Raw genomic sequence first — 7,805 nt, 5'->3', positions numbered from 1 at the left:
GCCTAATATGTATCTCTTTGTGTTTCCACTCCAGGTTACAGCCACCTCTGATTAACCTCTGCGGTCATCACCTTCCAGTGCTGGTTCAGTTGGCTTCCACATCGACAGTCTATTACAACCAGTGTTGGGGAGTAACAGAATACATGTACCGCCGTTACGTATTTAAAATACAAATTATGAGTAACTGTATTCCGTTACAGTTACCGTTTAAAAAGGTGGTATTCAGAATACAGTTACTTTCTTGAAATGAATGGATTACACGGCGGTTTCATAAGGCTGGAAACCCAAACAAAACATGAATTAAGAGGCTCTAATGTCTGTGTCTCAATCTCGCGGCCCATGTCACCCCTACTTGCGGCCCACATAGTCACGAGAAGAAATATTTAAAAAAAATTATTCACAAAAATGATTTAATATGAAGGCAATAAGCAGAGTGTTACTGGCATAGCCCTAAAGAATGTAGCCTCATGAGCAGTGTGGTCCGTGCTGCAGGGAGAATGGACTGCCATACCCCTTATGTATGGAGGACCACAAGAGCCACGCGCATCGAAATAAAAATTTCTGTGCTTTAATAATGAATTGTAGAATAAATTCTGCAATTGTAAATTCATTTTTGAATTCCAATTTAATAAACTGCAGTTCAAAATTCTTTTTCCAATTGCATTTCAAAATCCTTTTTCCAATTGCATTTTAATAAACTGCATTTTAAAATCCTTTTTCAGTTGCACTTTAATAAACTGCAGTTCAAAATCCTTTTTCCACTTGCAATTTAATAAACTGCAGTTCAAAATCCTTTTTCCACTTGCAATTTAATAAACTGCAGTTCAAAATCCTTTTTCCACTTGCAATTTAATAAACTGCAGTTCAAAATCCTTTTTCCACCTGCAATTTAATAAACTGCAGTTCAAAATCCATTTCCCTTTCCTGTTCGCTCCGGGATTAGGTGCTGGATTAGCTGCTGGATTAGCTGCTGGATTAGCTCTTCGATTAACAACTTGCTGGAGGCTATTCAAATTAGCCACACCGTGGGATGTAAGGAGCTCTCTGATTGGTTGGTCAGACACAGGCTGTCTGCCAGCCTGGATTTTTCTAGCTCATAGCTTCGCCCTGCTAAGAAGCCTGTGTGCTTGTACAAAGGCCGTTCAGCCTCGGGATTTACACTCGGCTCGACACGGATATGTGAAGAATGAAGGGACTCTGCAGCGAAACGGAGAGCCAACCTCTGACTGAGTGCCTGTCTACACAGTCTGACCACCTGTTGAAGGTAAGGTGCTAACGTGGCTAACGCTAGCATCACCGCACATAGCCCCGTTATTTTAAGATCATCTTAGCTAATGAAAGTTTTACGTCGCAGCTGTACGAGCTAGCTACGTGTTTTGTAAGCTGCTGTGCTCTTCACAAATAAAGCTGGAAGCAGCTCAGACTGTTAGAACCAGCACTGAGGCCTGTTACATTTATACAGTGTTAGAGCAATGGCTGCAACCTACAGCCTTTAAACTAGCGATTAAAATGCTGACAGTAAACGCGTCAGTCCAGATGTTACCACATTACTTTGTGATACTTAAAACAACTGAGACAGGCTGATTAAAATAACAGCTGTCAGTTCTCTCATTCCTTATATCAAGACTGGAGATCACACTACTGATTTCAGTTCATTTAATATGTGAGAGCACAGATTCATTCTCAACTGGACATAAATGATGATCAAAGGTTATATATATGATGAATTCATCAAATCCCAGCCTCTAACACAGTGCGCTGAATCTTAGCTTTGAATGTCCAGTATATTCTAATCAGTGCAATGTAAGCATTCACTGAACCTACAGTATCTACACCTGTGTGGCAAATGTGTGGTAAAGATACAGATAATGAAATTTAATTATTAATACAATATACATCATGAAAAATGAAAGCTGAAATTGATTCAGTTTAGTACTTTTCTCTGTATGCTCTGTGATTATAAAGGCCTTAAATTCTGTGATATATACTGTAAATGATTTTCACAGAGGTCTTAAAGTAGTTAAATCACTGCTGATAGTCTGGTTGTTTATATTTTCACATGTTTTTGTGTCTGTAGGGCTGTTTGATGACGATTTGGACTCCTCTGGGAGATGAGGACACACCCACATCTGTTCCATACTGCAGCCATGGATGGTGTTACAGCTCTGAGTCAGCTTTAGGCCATCAGACGCACACACTGGAAAACCAGCACCTGGACTTCATGCAGGAGAGACGGCCTCAGTGATGATGGACTCTGCATCCTCTACCTCACCTCCTAATCTCTTTCTTCTTTAACACATAATTAAAATCACTCCAAAAGAGTGTAAACTTACTGAGGAAGTCTCTAACTTGTACACATTTGTACTTTTACTTGTTTTATGAGTTATTTTTAAGAAGAGTAAAGTTATTCACATAAAGTTTTTATTCTTCTGTATTTATTCTTTTGTATCATGTACCACAGTCATACTGAACTTTACAGACCTGGTGAAAAAAAAAAAAAACACACACATATATATATATATCTATATATATCTATCTATATCTATCTATATATCTATCTATATCTATATCTATCTATCTATCTATCAGCTTCAGCAGTATTTCGATTCATCTTATGAATTCCAGTCTAATGTCAATTCACTGAGTTCAGTTTTGGTCTTAAACTCCAGAGAATACCACCTGGTTCAACAATCTTTTTATCTGATTATTGGCAAAATGTTTTCTTCTGAGAGATGCTCCTGAGGCTGAAATTGAGCCCAGAGAAACAACAACAAAGTTTAGTTCCTCTGGATTTTCCATGGAAAATTGTTTTATCACTCATCCAGGTGACTTCTCCAGTGTCACGGATGAGTGATGAATGTATCTCCCACTGGAAACCATTGTGTCTAGTTAAAGTCATTCGGTTTTTTTAAGGAGAGTTGTTAGATGCTGTGCTCGTGAGGACAATGGGTTTTAACTTGCTGCACAACACAAAGCTGCTATACTGGATCAACGATCAAAACACTTAATTGAGCAGAATTAAGTCAAAATGTAATATCCTCATATGATGACACATCACACACGACCCAGCATTGTTCTAAGAATGCAAACTTTCTTATTGGAAGTTTCCACAGCTGCCAAAAAGGGACAGATTTCTGTCTGGTCTTAATGAGTGGTCGTTGCTCTCTCGTTTTCTCTGGAATTGCTGCACGGAGGATGTAACACCCATGATAAGCGCTGAGGTGTGTGTCCTTGTCAGAAATCAGCCATCCTCAGCTTCCAGGTTAGGAAAAGTGGAACCAGAAGATATTCAAATGCATCTCTTCACAGCTGCTGATGAATTCTACAAAAAACAAAGTTTGTTAAAAACATTTGCAGGTGAACCACCACTGATTTATCAGTGCCATCCATTTACTCAGAAATTACTGACAAGTGGATAACTAGAATATATAGTTTATAATTTCAAAAATGTCCTGTACAAAATCAGGGCTCGCAAAATTTCAAAATCCCTGGTAGCCCTTCGGGCAGGGACTCTTCAGTTTTTGGTAGCCCAAAATAAATTTAAGTAGCCCGAATAAATAAGGGAGCAATTTTTTTTATGTTTTGTTTCCTGTTTTGTTTCCGTAACGGGAAAAAAACATTAATCAAAAAATTGTTGAAACACAAATTACAATATTGTATAAAAATTACAATCATCAACTCAAATACTTGGTTGTAATTGAACAGAAATTTCTATGAACTTGTAAGAACTGTACAACAGGAATCAGTCTGTGTCAGATCCTGAATTTGAAATTTCCACTGGAGTCACGGGTAAGAGGCAAGTGGAACCAAGATCTAGGCCATTTGCTTTTTGAAGTTTGCAAAGACTGCTAAATTTTGCCAGTGGTAGTTCACTCTTTGCAACATAGTACGCTGTTCTTAACAGATTTTTCAGGTTGATTTTTAGTATGTTATTTGCAGACTGAGCAATAATCAATTTCTTGCATTTCTCATGGGCTCTAATGGGGGCCTTTCTTAAAATTACTGGTCCCAGTAACAAAGGCACTTGTCGACTCAATGTTCTGCCGGGTGTGTTGTTGGTTTCCCTCGATTTCTATGTTATTTACACGGGTGCACATAAGTGGTCTGCATGTGCGCATTCGCTGTCACAATAAAAGACGCGCACCAGATAAGAAGTTGCAACGCGCGTTTGCGTCCATATAAAAGGCACTGTTTTTGTCCGCTAGAGTGGGATTTTCATGGCACATTCTGCACCAAATCTCTGTGCGTTCATCATTTGTTTAAAGCCAGCCTACCTCCTGCAACCACTTTTCCTAGAATACGCGCTTCTTTTGTGGTTCGGACTCCATCTGACATTTCTTTGGAGGTGGAGGAACACCAAAGTAATTGCTTAAAGGAGCTTCTTCGACATCTTTAAGAGTTCTAAACAAATGTCTGTCGTCCTCCAGAAAATCTTATGGACGCAAACACGCGTTGCAACTTCTTATCTTGTGCGCGTATTTTATTTTGACAGCGAACGCGCACCTGCGGACCACTTATGTGCACCCCTGGTTATTTAGCTTGTCATATTCCAGCCACAGAAATTCTTTTGTCCATGAAACCATAAAGCTGCACTTTCTTTTTGCCTTATAGTCTGATTTGTCATAACTTTTCCGTTTTGTGGTAAGCTTTTCTTTGGCTGTCACTTCTTCACCCTGACCGGTCTTATTTGGCTCAGCAGAACTAAAATATATATCCTGCTGCCTTTACACACGCACTCACATAACGCTCAGCGATTCTCTGCGCGATCAACCTCTCACATGTTTAAGCTTGCTGCGGAAGATTTCACTTGTCATGTTTGATAGCAAACTAACGATTGATAAGACGATGTCAGAGGAATTGGTGCGCAAATTATCGTCACTCACCAATCAGTACTGTCGCTCTCTATACGCAGTTCGCGCGATTGCAAAGTGAAAGCAAAAAACAAGCGCAAATTCAAATGCGATTTCAATATGTCACATATAGGGCTGCTCGATTATGGCAAAAATGATAATCACGATTATTTTCACTGAAATTGAGATCTCGATTATTTGATGATATTTATTTAACAATAACAATGTATTGAATAATGGCTTTAAAGATTGTCAAAAATAGTATAAAATAGTGTGCAAATACTGATAACAGTGCAAATGTTTGCAATATAAAAAATAAAATGTAAACATCTATGTTTAGTGAACTTTGCCATGTCGCTCTGTGGTGCAGCTACAACACCAAAGTTTACACACTATGTCTACTTGATCCACGTCTGACTCCGCGAACCAATAATGTTTCCACACCACTGAAGGGTTTTTTTTTTTTAACCTCTTTTCAACCAACGGCAGTCACTCTCCTCTCCAAATAACTTCTGCTTAGCTTTCCGAGCTTCCCTCTGTTAGCTCCTCTTAATTGTTGTGAGGCGTGTTCGAAACGCAGAGAGGTGCGCTCGATTTGCCACACGGAGCAGCGCGAGAGTAAAGCACGAGGGAGGTGCTAATAATCGGCTCAGTCATTTTTAATGATCGTTGAAAGCCCAGATCGTAATTTAGATTAAAATTCGATTAATTGAGCAGCCCTAGTCACATATTGACAGTGGTTCACCGATGCCAATGACATATTTACCCAGCTACATTTCCGAAAGAATGCAAAAGCATTGACATATATTTTTCCTTCCTATGATAGCCCGACGGGCAGGGCAGGGATAGATTCTGGTAGCCCGACTGGAAAAATCGCTAGCCCCGGGACGTCGGGCTAGCGATTTTGCGAGCCCTGAAAATGAACTATATATGACAAATGTGGTGCTTGTGGAATTTTTAACAAGGACCCTACAAAACTTTACTCATGCTGCCAAACTTTTGACAGCTAGGTGTGCAGTTCCTGCTTTAAATGCATCCACTTTTAAGATTAAGGAATCTAAGTGATAAGAGGCCAGAAATGTTTGAACTCACTTATGAACCTACATCACTGAGGCCATCTCTCCTGCATGAAGTCCAGGTGCTGGTTTTCCAGTGTGTGCGTCTGATGGCCCAAAGCTGCCTCAGAGCTGTAACACCATCCATGGCTGCAGTATGGAACAGATGTGGGTGTGTCCTCATCTCCCAGAGGAGTCCAAATCGTCATCAAACAGCCCTACAGACACAAAAACGTGAAAATATAAACAACCAGACTATCAGCAGTGATTTAACTACTTTAAGACCTCTGTGAAAATCATTTACAGTATATATCACAGAATTTAAGGCCTTTATAATCACAGAGCATACAGAGAAAAGTACTAAACTGAATCAATTTCAGCTTTCATTTTTCATGATGTATATTGTATTAATAATTAAATTTCATTATCTGTATCTTTACCACACATTTACCACACAGGTGTAGATACTATAGGTTCAGTGAATGCTTACATTGCACTGATTAGAATATACTGGACATTCAAAGCTAAGATTCAGCACACTGTGTTAGAGGCTGGGATTTGATGAATTCATCATATATACAACCTTTGATCATCATTTATGTCCAGTTGAGAATGAATCTGTGCACTCACATATTAAATGAACTGAAATCAGTAGTGCGATCTCCAGTCTTGATATAAGGAATGAGAGAACTGACAGCTGTTATTTTAATCAGCCTGTCTCAGTTGTTTTAACTCTTAAGTATCACAAAGTAATGTGGTAACATCTGGACTGACGCGTTTACTGTCAGCATTTTAATCGCTAGTTTAAAGGCTGCAGGTTACAGCCATTGCTCTAACACTGTATAAATGTAACAGGGCTCAGTGCTGGTTCTAACAGTCTGAGCTGCTTCCAGCTTTATTTGTGAAGAGCACAGCAGCTTACAAAACACGTAGCTAGCTCGTACAGCTGCGACGTAAAACTTTCATAAACTAAGATGTCCTTAAAATAACGGGGCTACGTGCGGTGATGCTAGCGTTAGCCATGTTAGCACCTTACCTTCAACAGGTGGTCAGACTGTGTAGACAGGCACTCAGTCAGAGGTTGCGCTCTCCGTTTCGCTGCAGGGTCCCTTCATTCTTCACATATCCGTGTCGAGCCGAGTGTAAATCCCGAGGCTGAACGGCCTTTGTACAAGCACACAGGCTTCTTAGCAGGGCGAAGCTATGAGCTAGAAAAATCCAGGCTGGCAGACAGCCTGTGTCTGACCAACCAATCAGAGAGCTCCTTACATCCCATGGTGTGGCTAATTTGAATAGCCTCCAGCAAGTTGTTAATCGAAGAGCTAATCCAGCAGCTAATCCAGCAGCTAATCCAGCACCTAATCCCGGAGCGAACAGGAAAGGGAAATGGATTTTGAACTGCAGTTTATTAAATTGCAAGTGGAAAAAGGATTTTGAACTGCAGTTTATTAAAGTGCAAGTGGAAAAAGGATTTTGAACTGCAGTTTATTAAATTGCAAGTGGAAAAAGGATTTTGAAATGCAGTTTATTAAAGTGCAAATGGAAAAAGGATTTTTAACTGCAGTTTATTAAATTGCAATTGGAAAAAGGATTTTGAAATGCAGTTTATTAAATTGGAATTCAAAAATGAATTTACAATTGCAGAATTTATTCTACAATTCATTATTTAAGCACAGAAATTTTTATTTCGATGCGCGTGGCTCTTGTGGTCCTCCATACTTATGTGTCTGTGAGCGCGAGGGAGGGAGAAAGAGGAGAGTGGAAAAGTACGAGTTGTCAGCGAGCAGAAATGGGAGATGGAAGCATGTAAATATAACAATAACCACTGCAGCCAAGAAGAGTGCCTGACGAGCCCAGTTGTAAGTAAGCTATTAAGACTCGACTGTACACCGTGTTTGTG

General features: G+C 39.7%; 1 long non-coding RNA gene across 1 annotated transcript; it reads right to left on the bottom strand.

Moving 5' to 3' along the window:
* Positions 1 to 2,590: 2,590 nt before the first annotated feature.
* On the bottom strand, positions 2,591 to 7,168 carry LOC134631163 (uncharacterized). The gene is made up of 3 exons (XR_010094376.1): positions 6,942 to 7,168; positions 5,943 to 6,123; positions 2,591 to 3,322 (listed from the first exon to the last, which is right to left on the bottom strand). It is a non-coding gene; the product is annotated as an uncharacterized LOC134631163 (long non-coding RNA).
* Positions 7,169 to 7,805: the final 637 nt, after the last annotated feature.

The sequence above is a fragment of the Pelmatolapia mariae genome, linkage group LG1, assembly GCF_036321145.2.
Source record: "Pelmatolapia mariae isolate MD_Pm_ZW linkage group LG1, Pm_UMD_F_2, whole genome shotgun sequence".
NCBI classification, from domain to species: domain Eukaryota; kingdom Metazoa; phylum Chordata; class Actinopteri; order Cichliformes; family Cichlidae; genus Pelmatolapia; species Pelmatolapia mariae.
The sequence above is the reverse complement of the archived record's forward strand: the minus strand, read 5'-3'. Positions and strand labels throughout refer to the sequence as shown.